Source organism: Cetorhinus maximus, unplaced genomic scaffold, assembly GCF_964194155.1.
Source record: "Cetorhinus maximus unplaced genomic scaffold, sCetMax3.hap1.1 HAP1_SCAFFOLD_316, whole genome shotgun sequence".
NCBI lineage: Eukaryota > Metazoa > Chordata > Chondrichthyes > Lamniformes > Cetorhinidae > Cetorhinus > Cetorhinus maximus.
Window position 1 is genome coordinate 155,970 of NW_027596266.1, and position 20,358 is coordinate 176,327.

Sequence of the window (20,358 nt, forward strand, 5' to 3'; positions counted from 1 at the left end):
TCCAAAATCCATCCCTGTCAGTCCAGGATGCACAATATTCTCTCCTCCTGCTATCTGGACCAGGATGACCGCGCATGCGCCCTGCTGCACAGCCGCTGCCCACGGGCCGAGCAGAGAGAGAGACCCAGCCATTTCCGGTCTGTTCACCGCAAACGCGGGACCGGTAGTTTTATATTAAGGCTCTGCGGCCTGCACCAAGTGTTTATGAAACCTCCCTGTCCACACCGCTGGCTCCATTCCTCCCGCAACACCTACTAACTCTGCTATTCTGCTGCACTCGCCATTTTCTTACCAGGTCGCCGGCTCCGGTCACGGAACAGCAATGCGCATGCTCAGGTAGGAGACTGCAATGCGCGGGTGCCAATTACTCTTCGCTATGCGCATGCGCAAGGCCTTGGCGTTGTGGGTAGAACACTTTCTGTCCCGCTCTGAATGCTGGGTGTTAGGTCCGCCATTGGAGACCGATATTCTTGCATGTAAAATTATGTTTCATGTTCCGATGATGATCGGACGCTTGGAGAGAAAATTTAAAATTATTAATTCGATTAATAGAACAGTCAAAGTACACGGGCCATAGTACAAAGTACCATAGTTCTGTCCTGGGTGTAATTAACAATGGAACAAACCCCAACAGTTAGAGGTGAATTCACTGGATTCTCAGCAGTCCGGGTGAAGAAGTGATTTTTCCTTCCATACGCCGAGCATTTAAACTCTGCTTTGTCATTCAGAACGTGACTGTTGCGAATTAAATCCTTTGAACTTTTAAAGCTGGATTGTTAACAGGTGGCCAAACTGAGAAAATCCCTTCACAGAGTTTTCTTCATCAGATGTAACTGCTGCTGTGTCAACTATTAAAGCGACACCTCAGTTAAACCTTATTTATTCTAATAATGCCACTGCGCAAAGCTAATGGAGTTTCCCCAGACAAGCGGTGGTCTAGCAAACGCAAACTGTTCACACTTGTGGTGAGCAAAATGAGTTGATTTCAGCGCATTGCACACTCTCGTCTGGGATTGAGTTTAACAGTTATAGTTTATTTTCCAAAATTATATTAGCAGATTGAAACATTATTTATCTGCTGGAATGTTGAAATGAGAAGGAAATGCTGATGGGATGGGAGTATGCTAATCCTCCCTCTGATACCTTGTGAAGTGAAATGATGCCCTGTCTACAAGGAGCACGTGTCCAAGCTTCCCAGAGGGTAGTTTAAACGGTTGTGTTAACCCATCTAACATAACTAATAGTAACACTACTTTGAACGTTATTTATAAATAATAATTTTAGGAAACTCTGGACACAGTGATGGCTCCTTGTGCATTATACCCAGTTCAGACTCAGTGAGGGGCAGTGGGAGCAGAGAGAAGAGAGTTTTCTGCTTCATGTTGACACATTGTACCCAGTTCAGACTCAGTGAGGAGGAGTGGGAGCAGAGAGAAGAGAGTTTTCTGCTTCATGTTGACACATTGTACCCAGTTCAGACTCAGTGACGGGAGTAAGAGCAGGGAGAAGAGAGTTTCCTGCTTCATGTTGACACATTGTACCCAGTTCAGACTCAGTGAGGAGGAGTGGGAGCAGAGAGAAGAGAGTTTCCTGCTTCATGTTGACACATTGTACCCAGTTCACACTCAGTGAGGGAGAGTGGGAGCAGGGAGGAGAGAGTTTTCTGCTTCATGTTGATACATTGTACCCAGTTCAGGCTCAGTGAGGGGCAGTGGGAGCAGAGAGAAGAGAGTTTTCTGCTTCATGTTGACATATTGTACCCAGTTCAGGCTCAGTAAGGAGCAGTGGGAGCAGGGAGGAGAGAGTTTCCTGCTTCATGTTGATACATTGTTGGGAACTGGACAGAGCAGTTCTGATGAATCATGCACCCCCAGCTGCTGATTTTGCTGAGTGCTTCCAGCTTTGTTTTTTTACTTTTAAATTTCAAGATTCATCTTCTGCAATTATTATTTTTATAGATCTGTATTTCAATTGATCCCAGGCTTGTGTTCAATTTGTGATTAGTATTTTTTCTGTTTTGTGTATCCATGCACAGAATGTGAGACAGCATTTATTGCCAATCCCTACTTGCCCTTGAGAAGGTGGTAGTGAGCTGCCTTCTTGAACGGCTGTAGTCCTTGTGGTGTAGGTACACCCACAGTGTTGTAATTAGGATACAACCTTTCAGAGCCAATAATTAAACTTGGCTCAAATATATTAAGAGGAGAAATGAAAGCAAAATGTTACTTATAAGGTACTGAAACATGATATTTTTTCATGTGCTGATATAATACGCGTCTATTTCATTGATTTTTTAACCTGTGTGCGCTGCTCCACCTGTGTTTTCCAACCCATCTTTTGAAGACTCCAGTCGAGCAAAGAAAGCAATCAAATTTAAATCAGCAAACTCGAACTTTATATTCACCCCCTTTCAGAATCAGGTGATTTTTTTTTGTGCTAAGCAGACTTCATACAATCCAAAGGAAGACATTTTATTAAATGGAAGTGACTTCCATCCCATCTTAACTGGATAATCTTAATTATTGCGCACGTGTCCTCTGAAGTCTGCGGCACATTTGTAACATTTAACTGTTAAGATGGCTTCTGAGTTTAATATCACTGCTCTAAATGGAGAAATCCAACTAAGGTGATAGTTGTAACTGTTTGTAAATATCAGGCTCCAGGTCAGTAGCTGGAATTGTTTTTTTTAACACATGTGACATTTGTTGTGTGACGTTTGACGTGTAACTTATGGACACTGGCTCCAATGCTTTATGCATATTTGTAAAGGTAAATGCTGGTCTGTTTTATAATGATTGGTGCACTAACCTTCTAGTGTTCGTTTTCTTATTTTGAATGCAAAGTTGGGGCTGTTTTCAGGATGAGCTGTCTTTCTAAAGCCGGGACATCCGTACGAGTAATCCAGAGGGTGGCTCATGCTCTGAGGACACAGGTTCAAATCCCATCACGGCAGCTGGTGGAATTTAAATTCAATTAATAAATCTGCAATCACAAGCAATGAGACTATCATCAGATTTCGTAAAAACACATCTGATCACTCATGTCCTTTAGGGAAGGAAATTTGCCATCCTCACCTGATCTGGCCAACATGTGACTGATAAATAACAATAAATAAGCAAAATAAATAAAATAAGAATAAGAAAAAATGCGCAAAGTAACTGATTTCCTGGTGGTAATTTAACCTGGAATCACCATGGGTGATATTAATAATTAACACATTCCCATGACGTCTCAGTTTACCAAAGCCTGTCCCAATCCATGTGAATGATAAATTTCTCACAATAGTGGGAGGTTAATTTCTTAGTGAAGCTTCATCTATTGTACCCAATATTTCATGCTGCCATTTATCCATTGATGCGTTTTTGACATTCAAAAGTTTCAGAAATATTACCAAACAGAAACAGACTGTCACCTCCAACAAGTCGATGTTTAGATTCCCCAACAGAATTAGTCTTAATCTCACAGACCCGCTAATCTGCCACGCTCTTTCTCCCCGTGTCTTCCCATCACCTTTTTAACATTTTCTTCTATGTTGCCCTGGTCTCTGCTTCAATCATTGACTCTGCTAATACATTTCATAGTCTCCATGGAGAAAACAACTCATCCAACTCAGGAATAGAGCCCAAATGTTCAAGTATCTCTCCCTCGCTGTACTTCCACACACGAGGCAGAATGCCACTGACTGAGCTGCATCCTTTCTGTCTCCTCAGCTCCAATCCCACCGTGTGGAGCTGAAAAACAACAGTTTTCACTGATTGACATTTAATCCAATAAAACACTGCAAAGCACTTCACAGGAGCATTCCCAAAGTTTGATCGTGACCCACCCAGAAGGAGATATGAGGATGGGTGGCCAGGAACGTGGTAAAAAGGGTAAGTTTTAAGGAGCATATTAAAGGAGTGGAGAGAGAGTGGTCAGAGGTGGAGAGTTTGAGGGAGTGAATTCTATCATTTGGAGCCTCGGCAGCTGAAAGTGAATGAAGGATGAAAGTGAGATGAATTTTATGCCGAGAGCTTAATAGTGAATTGACTCTAACTTTCTGAAATGGTTTGATCCACTTTTCAGAAGTGAGTCAAATCGCGGAGTCATAGGAAAGCACAAGAGGAGATGGTTTGACCCACTGTGCCTACAAGGGCAGAGCAACCAGTCCCACTTCCCCACCCTTTCCCCATACAGGAGGAGATGGTTTGACCCACTGTGTCTGCAAGAGCTGTGCAACCAGTCCCACATCCCCACCCTTTCCCCACAATGCTGCAGATTTTCCTCCTTCTCGTCTTCCCTTTTCAAGGCTGAAATTCATTCTGTTTGCATCATCCCATTAGGCAGTGATTTCCAATAAATCAATTTCAATTTTAAATAAAACACCTTATTGCCTCTGGTACTTCCGATACTCACCTTAAATCGGTGCAATCTGGTAATCGACCCTTCATCCATTTGAAGCAGTTTCTCTTTAATTTCTCTATCTGAACCTTTCATGATTTTAATCAGTGCAATCACAATTCCTGTTTTTCCTTCTCGGCCTTCAGAAGAACAACCTTAGATTCTTCGGTCTATGAACTAAGCTGTACTTCCTCATTTCTGAATTTGAACGCGGGTTTGTATCGTCACAACCAAGTTTTCTCCATGTCCCATTTGGGGGGAAAAAACAAGGTATTTTTTAGCTGAAGAGTTAATGGATAACAGCAGCATTGGCAAATTTTAGGGAATATTTTCTGGCAGTTTATGTGTCATAAAAAAGCCTGGAACTGTGCAGCCTCAATATGCAAGGGTGTCAAAAGAGAACATAATATGGCTGTTCTCGATCTACCAACCTCTCATGCAATTCTTAAATGTAGTAACTAATTACACCACAGGAACATGTACCAAGGTGAGTTGCAAGATGCCCTAAAGCTGGTATTAACAAGCCGAAGTTTCGGATTGTAGCCACAATAATTGCAGTTATCCTCATTCCGTTTCAGTTACTGATGGACAGTGATAGGATGCAAGGCACAAGGAATAAACTGACTAAAGGGATGATGCTGCGAGGCTAAATGTGGGTGGTAAAGGGATAAGTTTTTCTGCTTGATGTTCAAACCGGCAGAAATATCACTCCTGCTCAAACAATCGCAGCCACTATTTCAAAGCAGCACGCCAAACCGAGAAGTATAACATTCTATAATTTTATATTTCCCAACAGCACGGTTGTTTTTTCACGCTCATTCTGCCATTTTATAAACCAATCCAGCGAAATATATTTTTTTACCTTGTATCCTGTTCGTTTGAAGTCAAGACATAGAGCAAATTCAATGTGTTTTCTTGTCATTTCTCGAATGAGATTTTGGAACCAGGCTAGTTGAAGGACACTTTTATCGGTGCCAGTCCTTCACTGTCTCTCACTGTTTAAACAGGCACTGTTATCATCAGCCTGTTATGTACCTTACATACGAAAATAAGAACTAGGAGCAGGAGTAGGAAATTCAGCCCCTCGAGCCTGCCCCGCCATTAAATACGATCATGCCTGATCTCATTTCGGCCTCAACTCCAATTTCCCGCCCTCTCCCCATAACCTTTCAACCTGTTACTAATTAAAAATCTGTCTACCTCCTCAAATTTATTCAGCGTCCCGGCATCCATTGCACTCTGAGGTAGTGAATTCCACAGATTCACGGCCCTTTGAGAAAAGTAATTCCTCCTCATCTCTGATTTAAATCTACCACCCCTTTGCCTAAAACTATGGCCTCTCGTTCTAGAATGCCCCAAAAGGAGAAACATCCGCTCCACATCTAGTTTGTCTATCCCCTATAGCATCTTATATACCTCAATTAGCTCTTCTCTCATCAGTGCTGAATTTCTGCTGTGTCACCTTGTCAGTTTCACAGGCGCTGCAGTGATGAGGCTGGTGGGTTTTGGAAATTGAAAGTTGTACATGAGCAGCTTGAACAGCGGGTCGAACAAGTGCCAGCTCAGATTGACAGAATCAATATAAATTGCTGTGAGGAAAAAGGTGGGATAATGGAATTCGTTAAGTTGCCCTCCCACAGAGCCGGCACGGACACGATGGGCCCAATGTACTCCTTCTCTGCTGTAGGCATCTATGATTTTATACTAACAACATCATCCTGTGCATAGGGCCAGTGATCATGGCCGAGTGGTTAAGGCGATGGAGCCCAAATCCATTGGGGTTTCCCACTTCTCATTATTCCTGGTTTTAACTCTGTGTCTACAGAGTTAATTATCGGATACATTGAATCAAATTGATGCAAACGCTCGGGAGTTTTCCAATTTCTGTTCATTCACGAAATTTGCAGTTGGAAATGGAACAAATACGGAGCCAGGTTGGTGTGATGCTTGCTTTCTGGGTGTATGACTCTCCTTAGAGACAAACCCTTGTCCTCTGTCACTCTCTGTGTATATGTCTGTGTGTGTTCCTCTGTGTGTGTCAATGTGGTTCATCACCTCATTTTTACCATCCAAACATTATTCACCTTAGTTCTGCGGCTTCATATTAAGATGGTCCAGATGGAAAAAAAAGAGCAGTTTTCAAAGATGCAAGAGGATATTTCTTTCTGCTTATTTTTGAGCGGAGAGTGTTCACCTGCTAAATGCCCGGATGTTACAAAGCGGAGGATGATTGAAGTTGTCACATGATCTTATTAAGTAGCTGAGAATGCTCGAGGGGCCGAATGGCCTATTGCTGATCATAGGTTTGTATATTCTAATTCAGTGCCAATGCCGGTCAAGGTGATGGTTGTTTCTGCTCTGACTGTGGTTGAGTGGCCGAATGGACTGAGGTGCTGGTCGAGGTTCCTGTGATTTGGGCTCTACTCCCGCGGTTGTTAAACTTTCCGGTGGTTTGTTTTTGAGACGCTTCTAAAAAATCCTCTGCGCGGCCAAGGAACGGCTGATCTGTGTTGCATTTTGGTTGGGAGAATGGGGAGAGTCAGTCTAAGTTGGGTTAATGGCAGGGACTGAAAGTCTTTTTTCTCTGTTACTCCCTGTATCCATTCTATTATTTTATACAAACAACATATCAATTTCACTAAGCAGTTGTTGCCAAATGATTTTAACTGACGGTCTGCAGAATTAATTATCGGTTAGTTGGAATAAAAACTATCCAAATACCCCCTGTTTCTTATTTATGTTATCAGCAAACATTCACTAAATTCGCAATTGGAAATGGAAGAGTAATTGACCACTCCTGATCAACCAATCACAACTGCTCTTTGACAGCAACACGCCAGGCCGAATGGCCTCTTTCTTTCCTGTAACTTTATATAAGTTTATGTTCCCCAATGCCATGGATGCTCTTTCCTGGTTATTCTACCATATTATAACCCATCTATCGAAATGTACTTTATTACCTTGTGTCCTGTCTTTCTGAAGTCAAGACCCGGAATGAATTCAGTGTGAAGTTTTCTTGTCATTTGCAGCAGGAGATTTGGAACCAGAACAGGTGAATGACAGTTTAAATAGTGCCAACCCTTCACTGCAGCTCATTGTGCTTTTGAGTGGAGATGATTTCTGTTTGTTACAAAGTACAGGATGATCTGATTAACTAATGGAGCTGGCTCCAGATTCCGAATGTCAATTCCTACTCTGTTGCTTTTGTTCTATTTCAACACCAGTGAAGGAAATGATTAACAAACTCCAGCGATGTGGTAGCGTGGCTGAGTGGTCTAAGGCGCTGGGTTAAGGCTCTCGTCTCAATAGAGCGTGTGTTCAAATCCCACTACTGTCAAATATTTAGCAGCCCCAGATGGACAAGCAGATATCACCTCAAATTGAGTGTGCGGTGTTGTATTCTGACAGGAAGAACGAGGAGACGATAGAAATATGGGTAAAGGCGGGACATGGAATTATTGCTGAGTTGCTCTTCCAGAGGGTCGGCAAGTGAATGACGGTCTGATGTATCCGTCTGTGACTTCACACAAACAGCAGTGATGTCAGAATCGATCCAGTGTTCACGGTGGAGTGGATAAGGGGATGGGGGTGGAATCCTGTGGGGTCTCCTCACAGAGTTACAAATCCTACCGGCTCCAGTTCTCAGCATTGCTGATTTTGATAAGATGCCCGTGGAATTAATTATTGGATAAACAACATCAAAAACAGGCAAACATTCCCATGGTTTCTTCTTTCCGTTCGTCTGTGTGAGTGTCAATGTGGTTCAGTTCCCCAAGGGAATGGACACATTTTGAACAGACCAAACTTTATTCACATTAGTTGTGCAACTTCAGATCAAAAAATATCAGGGTGAAAGGTACAAGAGGAACTTTTCTCGTTCTCTGCATGCCCCATTACAACATCAGCTTATATTTAGATAGCTCCTTCAATGAAACCTCCAAAGATGGTTCACAGGGTCATTATATAACAGAGTCTGACACTGACACTGACACACAGAAGGAGATGTTAGGCCAGATGACCAAAAGCTTGGTCAAAGAGGTAGGTTTTAAGAAGAGTCTTAAAGGAGGAAAGTGAGGTAGAGGCGGAGAGGTTTAGAGAGGGAATTCCAGAGCTTGGGGCCTCGTTAAATGAAACCACGGTCACCAATGGTGGAGCGATTCTGATTGGGAATGTACAAGAGGCCAGAATTAAAGGAGCACAGGTATCTCAGAGGCTGTGGGGTTCGAGGAGATCACAGAGATAGGGAGGGGCGAGAACAAGGAGGGAATTGAACACAAGGATAAGAAATTTTGAAGTAGATACATTATTTGACCGGGAGCCAATGTCAGTCAGCGAGCAGAGGGGTGAGAGAGGAATGGGACTTGCTGTGAGTGAAGACACAGGCAGCAGTTTTGGATGACCTCAATTTACGGAGGGGAGAATGTCCACTTACATTCCAGAACTGACATTCTGCTGGATCAGCACTGCCCTGTTTCCAAGACCAATATTTATCCTTTACAAGGTGCCTTTCCCAGGGCTACACACAGTCCTCCAGGTGTGATCTAACCAGGGCTTTGTATAGCTGTAGCAAAACTTTCCTTCTTTTCCATAACAGCCTCTGTCACAGGTTGTATAGCAAGGGGAGTTAGATTGTATATATCGACTGAGAAAAATGAGGAGATGCTTGGTCAGAATGAACTTCTTTCAAATATTCAATAAGAAATCAATTGCACAAATAAATATTTATTTTTATTTCGAAGACAACATATGAATCCCCAGTCCAACTCTCCGTGTCATTGGGTCAGGGAACTTTGTTCATTTTCATACACTGAGCATGGACACTGCAGAAGCTCCTGCATCTCTTTCAATATTGTGTTTCTGAACACAGAGTTTTCAAAAGGGGATTGGACAATTATTTGAAATAGAAAAAAATTCTGCAGGGTTATGAAGGAAGAGAATGATATTGGAACTAAGTGGATAGCTCTTTGAAGAAAGCACACACCGATGGGTCGAATGGCCTCCTAATGAGCTGTGTCAGTTTACAATTAGATCAATTTCTCTGCAGCATTCCAAAATGTCCACCCCAATTCTATTCCTGTAAAACAGGATTTTGCAGTGCAGCATGTCTACCCACAGTTTGAAATTCAATACAAGACCCTTTGGCTTTTTCTTGCAAATTGTTTCTGTGGTGTAGTGACCTAGCCAGCGATGCCCACATCCCATAAATGAATGAAACAAATAGTGATTATCACATTCGCTTCACATGTTCAAGGTCACCAGCTCGAAAGATGGCAAAAATATTATCAAAACTGAATCATCTAATTGTGAGAAGCTGCACAATTCCCGCTTGTTGGCAAATAATAGCCGAATACATTATCTCACAGCCATGTGACATTGGCACTTCCCCAGGCTTTGAATAACTTTCTCCAAAAGGCACGGTCATGAGAAAGAGACAATAAATGAGACGAATTTCAGTGAGATAGTTCGCACGTGTGTGAAGTGCTGAATGACCTGCTGATGTGCTCTGATATTTTATGATTCTAATGTCAGGTCATTTTTTTTGCCGCATGGTTATGTTTTTCAGCCGAATTGTACTTACACAAAACAGGGTTTGGAAGTGCAGTAAGACTGCACGGTTTGATATTCTAACTCAGTCCCTGTGGTTCTGCCCATTGTTTCTGTGGTGTAGTGGTTATCTCCATGCGAGGGAGAAACATTATCTCCCAGTTGTGTAGAGAAGTTGTATCGCTCCCATTCTTGTTTGTTGTTGAATGTGAGCAGAATGCTGGATCTTGCAGCCACATTAGATTCACTCTTCGCCATTTCTGAAGATAATATTCAGCAAAATAAGAAGATGTTTCCGCTGGCAGCGGGTGATTGGAGAGTGCGAGGCTGGAATATTCTTACTTTTTCCTGTCTCACTCACCGTGGAGCTAAGGAAGAGGCGATTAATTGATGGGTTTGTTTCAATCCAATCGCCTCAAAGCTTGGTGTGGGAACTCAATGGGCGACAGCCGAGTTTTCAACGTGAGGGTGGGGAATTTTTTTTGTGGTTTCAGGGCCCCAGAACAAACCAGAGCGTTAATGAGTGATTATGGGGAGAAAACAGTGACAGTTTCATTCCTGGGTGGTCTCGAACCACCAACCTTTCGGTTAATAGCCGAACGCGCTGACCAATTGCGCCACAGAGACTTGATAGGGGAGCTTGTACTCTGCAAAATATCCTAAACCAATGGCTCAGCGACAGAAAGCTTCAGATTGCCGTGACTGCAATGACAATTATTCCCTATCAGTTTTACGCTTCCCAAATAAAGGGTGGGACATTCATTGTGGATACATGGAAACGGTCTGATCCCACCCACTGCAGACACATCCATGTCCCCGGGAACAAGCTCTCCGACAAACGGAGCCATCACCCTTCGAGCCTTTCGGTGTTTTGTCTGTTACTGAGTATTCTGATTGTCCCGAAGCCGATAATTCTAAAGGGGTTTCTCTGTTACACAGCGAGTGGTTAGGATCTGGAATGCACTACCTGAGAGTGTTGGGGAGGCAGATTCAATTGCGGATTTCAAAAGAGAATTGGACAGAAAATGCAGGTCTCCGGGGAAAAGATGGGGGAGTGGGGCCAGGTCAGTTAGTTTCCAGAAGAGTAAGAGATCTCCCTTTTCCGCGGAGATTTTTCATTCTCAGAGGGTCTTGAGCCTGTAGACTTATTTTCATCAGAAGTTTGGTCATTGAATTGTCTCAAGGCTGAATTAGACAGATTTTTGATAGACAAGGGATTCAAAGGTTATGGGGCGCAGACAGGAAGGTAGAGTTGAGACCACAACCAGATCAGCCATGATCTCAATGAATGGTGAAGCAGGGTCAAGGGGGTGAATGGCCCACTCCTGCCCCTGAGTCCTTTGTTCCTATGACCCGGGCCGAATGGCCTCCATCTGTGTGTAGCCTTAGCACTGATTCTCTAACACTATGAGGCGCTCGAGGTGCAATATGGTCAATCCCAGCTCCTGTTTGTTATGTTCTAATTTGAAGCCATTACCACCCAAGGCAATGGTTAGTTTACCTTTGACAGTGGCAGCGTGGCCGGCTGGGTTAAGGTGTTTTGTTTGGGCTCTGTTCTCTTCGTGGGATCGAATCAAAGCTTCAGTCGATTTGTTCATTCAGTCACTTCACCTGAGCATAGGCTCACGGCCGTCGATGTATTAAGACCTTCATCTTGGCAGGAAGAACAAGGAGACACAGTATGAATTGCAGGGTGACTGGGAATATGTGGGGGCAAATGCCCTCTTTCTCTGTTATAAACCTGTGATTTCATACGAACAAGATTAAAATTGATGCAGTTCTGTAATCATGGATGAGTGGTTAAGACAATAGGTTTGAAATCTATTAGACTCTCCCCCTGTAGGTTTGAATACTGCCGACCTCGCTGCCTGCTGCTCCTGACTTTAGGTGAATCCAGAATTAAAATTAATTATTGGCGAAATGGAATAAAAACCTTCCAAACACTCCCGTGTGTTTCTCCTGCTTCTATTCCGCGTTTCTTCATTTCAGTTCATCTGCAAGTGTTCACCAAATCTGCAGCTTGAAAGGGAACAATAATTGGACAAGTTGGTGACATCCTTATCTCTGGGTGTGTGTGGCTCCTTAGGCCTCTGTCACTCTCGGTGTATATGTCTGTGTGTGTTCCTCTGTGTGTGTCAATGTGGTTCAGTTCCCTAAGGGGATGAACACTTTTTTACCATCGCAAACTTCATTCACATTAGTTGTGCAACTTCATGTTAGAATGTTATTGTCCCCCACCTTTTCCCCGGAGAACTGCATTTTCTGTCCAATTCTCTTTTGAAATCCGCTATTGAATCTGTCTCCCTCTCAGGCCGTGCATTCCAGATCCTAACCACTCACTCTGTAACACAGAAGCCCCTTCAGAATTGTACACTTTATGTGATGTTTCCTCTCCTCATTCTTCCGACCAACATGAATAACTTCACGCTTCCATGCATTAAATTTCAGGTTCGTTTTAACAGTTCATACGAGGAATTCCTGTGCATTATGACAGTTCACACTGCGGTAAGAAAAACAGTTTTCCCCTGATCAGGAGTGGAGCCTCGGCTGTGGCGGGCAAAGCACCAAATGCGAAGCATGAAACTCTCTGATTTCTAGTGAAGGGGAGGGTCATTTTCACTCAGAAACCAGCAGCTGTGATATTAACAAAGCAAAATGGAGAAAGACTCAGTTTGAGCGGTGACACTGCCGGAGTGATGGAGAGCTGGGGATCACCCATGAAAGCAGCAAAGCTTTAAAAAAACGGCAGCACCCAGCGTGGGGCTCGAACCCATGACCCTGAGATTAAGAGTCGCATGCTCTACTGACTGACCTAGTTGGGCACGGGCACACTTTGCTTCCTATATGAAAATTGAGGGCGATCAATGTTGCTTCCTCCCTGGAGCCTCAGCTTGTTCTCAATTTCAAAGTGTGGAAGGTGATCGACCTACAAAAGCCCCAAGGTTGCAATGAATTCCTCTCAATCACCAATAACATCAGTGACACCTTCCACTTCTTAGTTGTACCTCCGTACAAACATTGCAAACTCCTCTCGCATTGTTCATCCTGATATTTTTCTCTTTGACATTTTAATAAGCTGCAGACTTAATGTGAATCAAGTTTATGAAGTGAATATGTGTCCATCCCCTCGGGGAACTGAACCGCATTGACACACACAGAGGAACACACACAGACATATACACTGAGAATGACAGGGGCCAAAGGAGAGACAAACACCCAGAAAGCAAGGATGTCACTAACTTGGCCAATTATTGTTCCATTTTAGGATCCAAATGTAGTGAATGTTTTGCAGCTGAAATGAAGTTAGAAACATGGGGCTGTTTGGGTGGTTTTCTTTTTCATTTGACTGATAATTTATTCTGCAGACAGTTTGTGTCAATCAGGATTGAGAAGAAGGGGAATTGGCAGGATTCGAACCACATGGAAAAGCGCCTGAACCACTAGGCCAGGACAACTGAGTAAAGGCTGCATGTTGTTTGTTTAAAATAATAGAATGAATACAGGGAGTTCCAGTGAAAGGAGGTCTTCCAGTCCGTGCCATTGCCCCACCTTTTCCCAGTCTCCCTGGGATTCAGACTGTCTCTCCTCATTCTTCCAACTGAAATACAACACTGCACAGCTCAGCTGCCCCTTCACCGCACGGAGAATTATTTGGAAGTGCCTCAAATAACAAAGAACCAGAAAGTTTGGCAGTGGTGGGAGTGAAGCCCAAATCACCAGAAAGATCGAAACCTGAACCAGCGGCTGAGCCCACTCGGCCTCACTACCACATTCAGATTAGACACAAACAATGTCTTCACCAACATTGACACTGAATTAGAATATAAAAAATAATGTTCAGGAATTGGCCATTCGGCCCCTCGAGTGTCCTCAGCTACTTAATAAGATCATGTGAAAACTTCAATCATCTTCCACTTTATAACAGCCGGACATTTAGTTACAGAACAGTCTCCACTCAAAGAAAAGAGAGAAATGTCCTCTTGCATCTTGTGGAAGAATAAAATACATCTACAGGACAACTAAGGGTTAAACAGTTAAAACCATAGTGGAATACTACAGCACAGTTCCCTCTTTTGTTCTAGCAGGCACACCTGCAGCTGCCAGCTAAGTGAGCAGGAAAGGAGGAAAGGAGTATCTTTAACAAGCTTCCTAGAATCCTTGAGACAAGGCTAGGATGTCTGCCCCCAACACAAAGAGACAGGATCAAGCAATGGTCATCTGTTCTCTAGAGGGTACACCCCCTAGCACTAAAGATAAGGTCAAGCATGGTTATCTATTCTCTGTCTCACTTTTTTTATTACCAGGTGGGCTTCCCCCAATATCCTGTATAGTCATAAATTAGAATAGACTAATTGTGTGTTGCATGCCAAAGACAATGATTCTCAATGTAATTAATTATTGAAGGTTAGACAGTCTTACCACCTTCAAGCTCTTTGATATGTACGACTTTTACAATAAATATGTGTGTACTGTGATGCTTCCTCAGAGTGCCGGCTAGCTCCATTGTATGCTTCTGGGCTCTCCATGATATCATGATTCAATAAAGACTTCTGAGACAAACCTCCTGCGTCTTAGTGTTCACTCCATTTTCTGCGACAAATTGGCGACGAGGATGGGATCCGACTGAAGTCCAGTAACCTCTTATATTGGAGAGGTGATTGAAATCCTGGGCCGTCGGATCTCTAAAAAAAGAACACTCGCGGAGAAAGGGAGGAACAACTCTCCTAAGTTGGGGAGAGTACGAACTGCAACCTAGCTGAAAGGGGGAGTGCGAGTAAAAGGGTAGCTACCGACCAAAGAGACTTCAGTGACCCAAAGATTCGGAGGACTTGTTAAGGAACTCTTAAACACCGGTGAGCGCACAGGGTAGGAAACGCGCCGCGCTGTTAATTGTGTTTTCTTTTCAGAAAAATGGGAGGTCACAACAGCAGAGCGGGCTCTGCCACTCACCCAGCTTCGCAAAGTACTAAGAACAAACCGAAACTGGTGAAACCGGAGCTTAAATCAGGAACTTTGAAGATGGGTAAGAAAACGGAAAAAAAAAAAGTAGTAGTAGTATACCAAGGGGTTCGAGTCCCCTGGAGGTGAAAAGTAAGTAATTTCTGTGTTTTTCTTTGTGTCCATTACAGTCCTGAAATTGTCCAGAATGTTTCTGATTGGGTTAAATGGACTCAAAGTGAAGGAGAGAGCTTCCCACCAGCTGGAACTTTTAATCGGGACAAATTGAGCACGTATAATATGTTTTAAGGGAGGTAGATAGTCCGCTACTGAATTTTCTGTAACTTAAAAAAAATAATTGATCTAAGTTACAAGAGCTGTTTGTGCTGAAGAGAGAGAGAGAGAGAGGGGGTACCCCTAGGGAGTTAATGAGCAATTTACAAGCAGCAGCAGAGAAAATGTGAGCTTTCGTCAGTTTGAAGGTCCCTATAGGTGGAGCCTTCAAGATCCCTTTATTCCCCACTGCTACTCGAAGCTTCTTTAGAGTTAAGTTCAATATTATAGGAGTATCGATACATACCTTTATATATGTGTTTTTTTGTGTGCAATGAAGCATTTGTATGTGAGCTTTAATGTGTTTTCTTCCCTGGATTGTTTTTTGTGTGTGTAGTTGAGCACGTTAGAGTCGAAAGCCCCATATTAGATTAAAGGAAAAGTTTATTCAAATATTCCAAAGTCTTGAGTATAATGTTTGAGTTGAGATTTCTGGCAAAAATCGTAATTTGAAGGGATTGTAAAGATAAAACAGGGCTTGCCTTTATCTCATCCTTGAGATGAACCAATCCTTGTACCACCCCCTCGCAGACTAGTAGGGAATAACCCTCATCATCAGCTTCCAAGTTGATTGGGATTAATACATACGAGTTTGTATTCTAAAATTCTGAGAAAAAGAAATTACTTGAAATTCAGAAGGATTCTAGGAAAATTAAAAGACGTAAACACAAGGTCTAGATGGTTCCAATGGATAAAAAGGGGTTTCTTAAGAAGAGATGAATTAAATATTAAAGGAAATCTGCTTTCCAAAAGCACTGGAATTTGAATTTGGGACAATCTTGAGATGTAAAGTGCAGTGTAATTTAACAGGTTACTTTTGAATCACTAGGATGCTATCTAAGATAAAGAATGTGTCAATAAACATACGGAAATTATAACTTGGATACAAATCGTTACACGTGAAAAAGAGGTTGTTTTAATTTTGATAGTGTAAATTACAGTTCTTACAAAGTTTAAAAATTTGAGGTTTGGTTCTTGATAAAGTTTTCAAAAGGGAATTTTCATTTGAAAAGGTCTGACAACAATTGGCACTAATTCAAATGCTGCAAGCTTTTGTGTTTGTAAGTCTGTTCCCAAAATATGAAGCTAAGCTCAAGACCTTGACAAAGTTTGGCAGAAATCCAATTTTTGGCCGAGTTAATGGATCTGGGATAATTCTAAAAGAAACGGGTCAGACACAATTTAGTGGGTTTCTTTTAAGACAATAAAATCTTTGAGAAGAAGAAAAGGAAGCAAAACTTGTTAATACCTGATTTCTGTTTTTAAAACTGTTATGAGAATATTTTAAAGTCTCTCCAGGCAACCTGAACAAGATAAGATGGTAGCTGTTGCAAGTGTAATATGGTATGAGGCAAGTGGGAGAATGAGTTAGGGAAAGAGGACATAATGTACAAACTGTTTTAAGGGAAATGAATTTGATAATCTGGCCATCAACTGAGGCATTGGAACTGCACAGGGGAGATAAGCAAAGATCTAGAGACAGAGATCCCCGTTGAAATGGAATAGTTAATATGGCTTAAAGAGTAAGTAAACATTTTAAACAATCAAGACAATAGAGAAACTGAACTCCAGAGAACCTTAGGATGATCATGGTCAGAAAAAAAAACTTAGAGGTAAAGGGAAAGCTGAAAAAAGGCTAAATAGATGTATTACTGACTATATTAATGTGCCTGCAAGCTACAAAAAGTAAAACCACAGGATTAACACCTTGATGACAGGCAGAATTAAGCGGATCCCAGAGAGAACCATCACTGGAAGTGAAAATTCTGAGTCATTGAAAGATAGGATAAGAAGGTGCATTGTTGAGTTGTTTAAGGAATTGAGGCCTGACATGAGACAGCAGCAGGAAAGAGTAAACTGGAAGGAGCCTACCCACATGGATTCAGATCAGGGAACTAATTTCACAGGGACAGTAATTAAAGAATTGTGTAATTTTATGAAGATTAAACAGAAATTCCATATTCCTTACCGCCCCCAGAGTCCAGGGATGGTGGAAAGGATGAACTGAACTTTAAAAAAAAACATCAATCAAGAGACAGGGAACAGCCCAAAATTCGAATGCACTGTGGGCTACCCCAAGCAGGACCGCCGGGTTCACCCCATTTGAAATGATAACAGGTAAGGGCCATGCAATTACCTGAAGGTATTGTAGTAGGAGGTGTAGGGCCACAGAAAGGAAAAATACAGGACAATGAAAGGGAATTAAGTAGGTGATTACATGAGTTGAGAGAGGAAGTTAGAGACTGACAGATGATTAAGGATATGGAAACAGGCAAATCCAAAGAGCAACAATGGACCATACCAGGTAATTATGACAGGTGATACATGCGCACTTGTAGATATGAGAACGGGAAGTAAATGGAGGCATTACACACAGTTAAAGATACATGACAATTGACCAAGCGGTAACCCAGAGAACAGGAGCCGAAGTTAATGTCTCCACAGATCTATGATCCTGGTCGTGGGCCTATCAGTACTGGCAACAAGGTCGGGGATCATCACTGCTCATCCTGCACCGCAGGAGGAACTTTGGTACAGCATGGACAGTACCGAATGCGACGCAACGGGGAATGATAAATGTAACAGTAGGAGAACAAGTGCTTTCAAATTGTAGTAAGGGTTTGCTTCAGATCGAGCATGGGAGGTCCGCCACTACCCAGCCACCTCCCACCTCTACTTTCACAGTCTGAGTAGAGATAATTGAAGCCCCTCAAACCACACCGACTGATCCATCTTGTCTGACTATGCATCCAGGACCGACGAATGGTTTGGTACTGGTTAATCAGAAGTTTTGTATGATAATGTACACCATGAGCTGCTACCCGTATTCTTGAATGTATCCGGTGTCGTCCTGCCCCAATGGTGCTCAACCCATACCCAAGCACTCTATACGGCTCTGACGCACCAATTGATGACTGAAGCAGTTCAGTTCAGTGGCGAGATGCGATCAGGCTTGGGAGGGAACCACGTTAAGCGCAGCCTGATAAATGATGCCACTTTGATATTCAGTATAGGACATCCTTGGTTAATCCAAAGTCTGGCTACCGTGCTCGAAAGTCATGTGGGGACTATCAATAAATTAATTGAAATAGGAAAAAATATTTCAGACAAAGCGAGCAGAAATGATGTTTGCAACACCTATGGATCTTGGGCACTTGAACAAGCAGGAGAAAATTTAAGACAGACTAAAGAAGGGGTAGTCCCTTCATGGGTAACTAATGAGCATCTATTGAATCTCTCACGACACAAGAATCATGATTTGACCGTTTGCCAGCTCAAGGGTTTAACACGTGTATGTAGAATGAATGTTGAATGTATAATGAATAGTAATATGCTAATAGGCATTGTATTAGTAATACCTGTCATACCTATGTCAATGACATAACCCAGGCAAGACGCCCACATTGACTGCTGGTACGGGACCCCAGCCATGGGGCCCATTTGTACACCTACAAATGGACTTTATACAAATGCCTAAATGTATGGAATATAATTATGTTTTAGTTCAAGTATGTTTGTTCTCGCGATGGGTGGAGGCGTATCCCACCCGAGGAAATGATGCTGTTGTTGTTGTAAAATTGTTGTTCATTTTACTGCTAAAGTGATAAAGGAACTGTTGAAGGCCTTACAATGCAACCATCACCTTTCCTGCCCATACCACCCCCAGTCTACTGGAGCGGTGGAAAGACAAAATGGTATTCTGAAAAAAAACAAACTAAATTATGTGAAGAAACTAGTTTGAAAGGGCCTGAAGCTCTACCCTTGGTGCTCATGACTATGCGCTCTCACCCTAAGTGTACCACCTCCCTCTCTCCTTATGAAGTTGTAATGGGATGTCCTATGCGCCTCCCAGTGACCCCACCCTTGTCTGCTAGGGAAATGGACATCCACGCTATGGATGAGGGAATGATTACACACTGTATAGTGCTCACTAATTCTCTCAAGAGCTTGCATATACAGGTAGTAGAAGCTCAGAAAAAGCCCACCATTGAAGACTGCCATCAATACCAGCCCGGGGACGTAGTCCTAGGAAAGACCTTCAGGAGAAAGAACTGTTTGGAACCTCGATGGGAAGGGCCTTTCCAAGTCCTGCTCACCACCCATATGGCCGTAAAGGTTGAAGGACGCCCTTGTGGATCCACGCATCGCACGTCAAGCGGACGCTGACTTCGGACGGAAGTGCTTGTGCAAGAACTTTAACTGAGCCGTCGGAATGCTGACTCTGATTTGGATCCTGTCCTGCGTGGTCCTTGCGGGGGCATGGAATACCAATTCTGCGGTTCAATGAATGCAGGCCGTAGCCTCGAAAGTTAATCGGACTAAATGTTGGATTTGTACTCATTTTCCTCTATGCAAAACAGCAGCTGAATTGCTTGAGAGGGTGGAAAGGACCTTACCTTGTGCTGCTAACAACTCGAACGGCCCTGAAGGTTAAAGGGAAGGAAGACTGGGTCCACGCCACTCGCTGTAAAAGACATTGTCCGGCAACAATATAGCAGCTGTTACCAAGTGATCTAACTTGTATTATGTATTGAAACGGAAGGTTTGAGTAATTTTTATAAAAAAGATTCTTGGTGGTCTGTAATACTAGGTTGGTTCTCCGGTTGGGGAAGTTGGTTGCTATATGTTTTAATTGGGTTGGTTGTACCATGTGTCAAAGGGTGTTGTGCATGTATTGCTTTGCGGATTTGCTGTTCCCAGGTTATTAACAGTGTCTCTACTGGATTAGGAGGAGCTCCAGTTGTCCCTCAATTGATACACACTGGCCCTAGCGAAACCCACTGGTGGGGAGAAAAAGTTTACCCTGCCAGGGATCGGCCTTTCCCTTATGGTTATGAGCCCCCTTATGATGATGAAGATACTATTCCTCATTGGTATTAATCTGAAAGATTAACAAGGAGGGATTGTGGAAGAATAAAATACATCTACAGGACAACTAAGGGTTAAACGGTTAAAACCATAGTGGAATACTACAGCACAGTTCCCTCTTTTCAGCTAGCAGGCACATACCTGCAACTGCCAGCAAATTGAGCAGGAAAGGAGGAAAGGAGTATAATAAACAGGCATCCTGGATCCTTGAGACGGGGCTGGGATGTCTGCCCCTAGGATCAAGCAAGGGTTATCTATTCTCTAGTGTGTACACCCCCTAGCACTAAAGATAAG

At 42.9% G+C, this 20,358-nt stretch overlaps 1 non-coding gene across 1 annotated transcript; it reads right to left on the bottom strand.

The window, feature by feature from the left end:
• Positions 1-10,477: 10,477 nt before the first annotated feature.
• Positions 10,478-10,551, bottom strand: trnan-auu (transfer RNA asparagine (anticodon AUU)). The gene has a single exon. It is a non-coding gene; the product is annotated as a tRNA-Asn (tRNA).
• Positions 10,552-20,358: the final 9,807 nt, after the last annotated feature.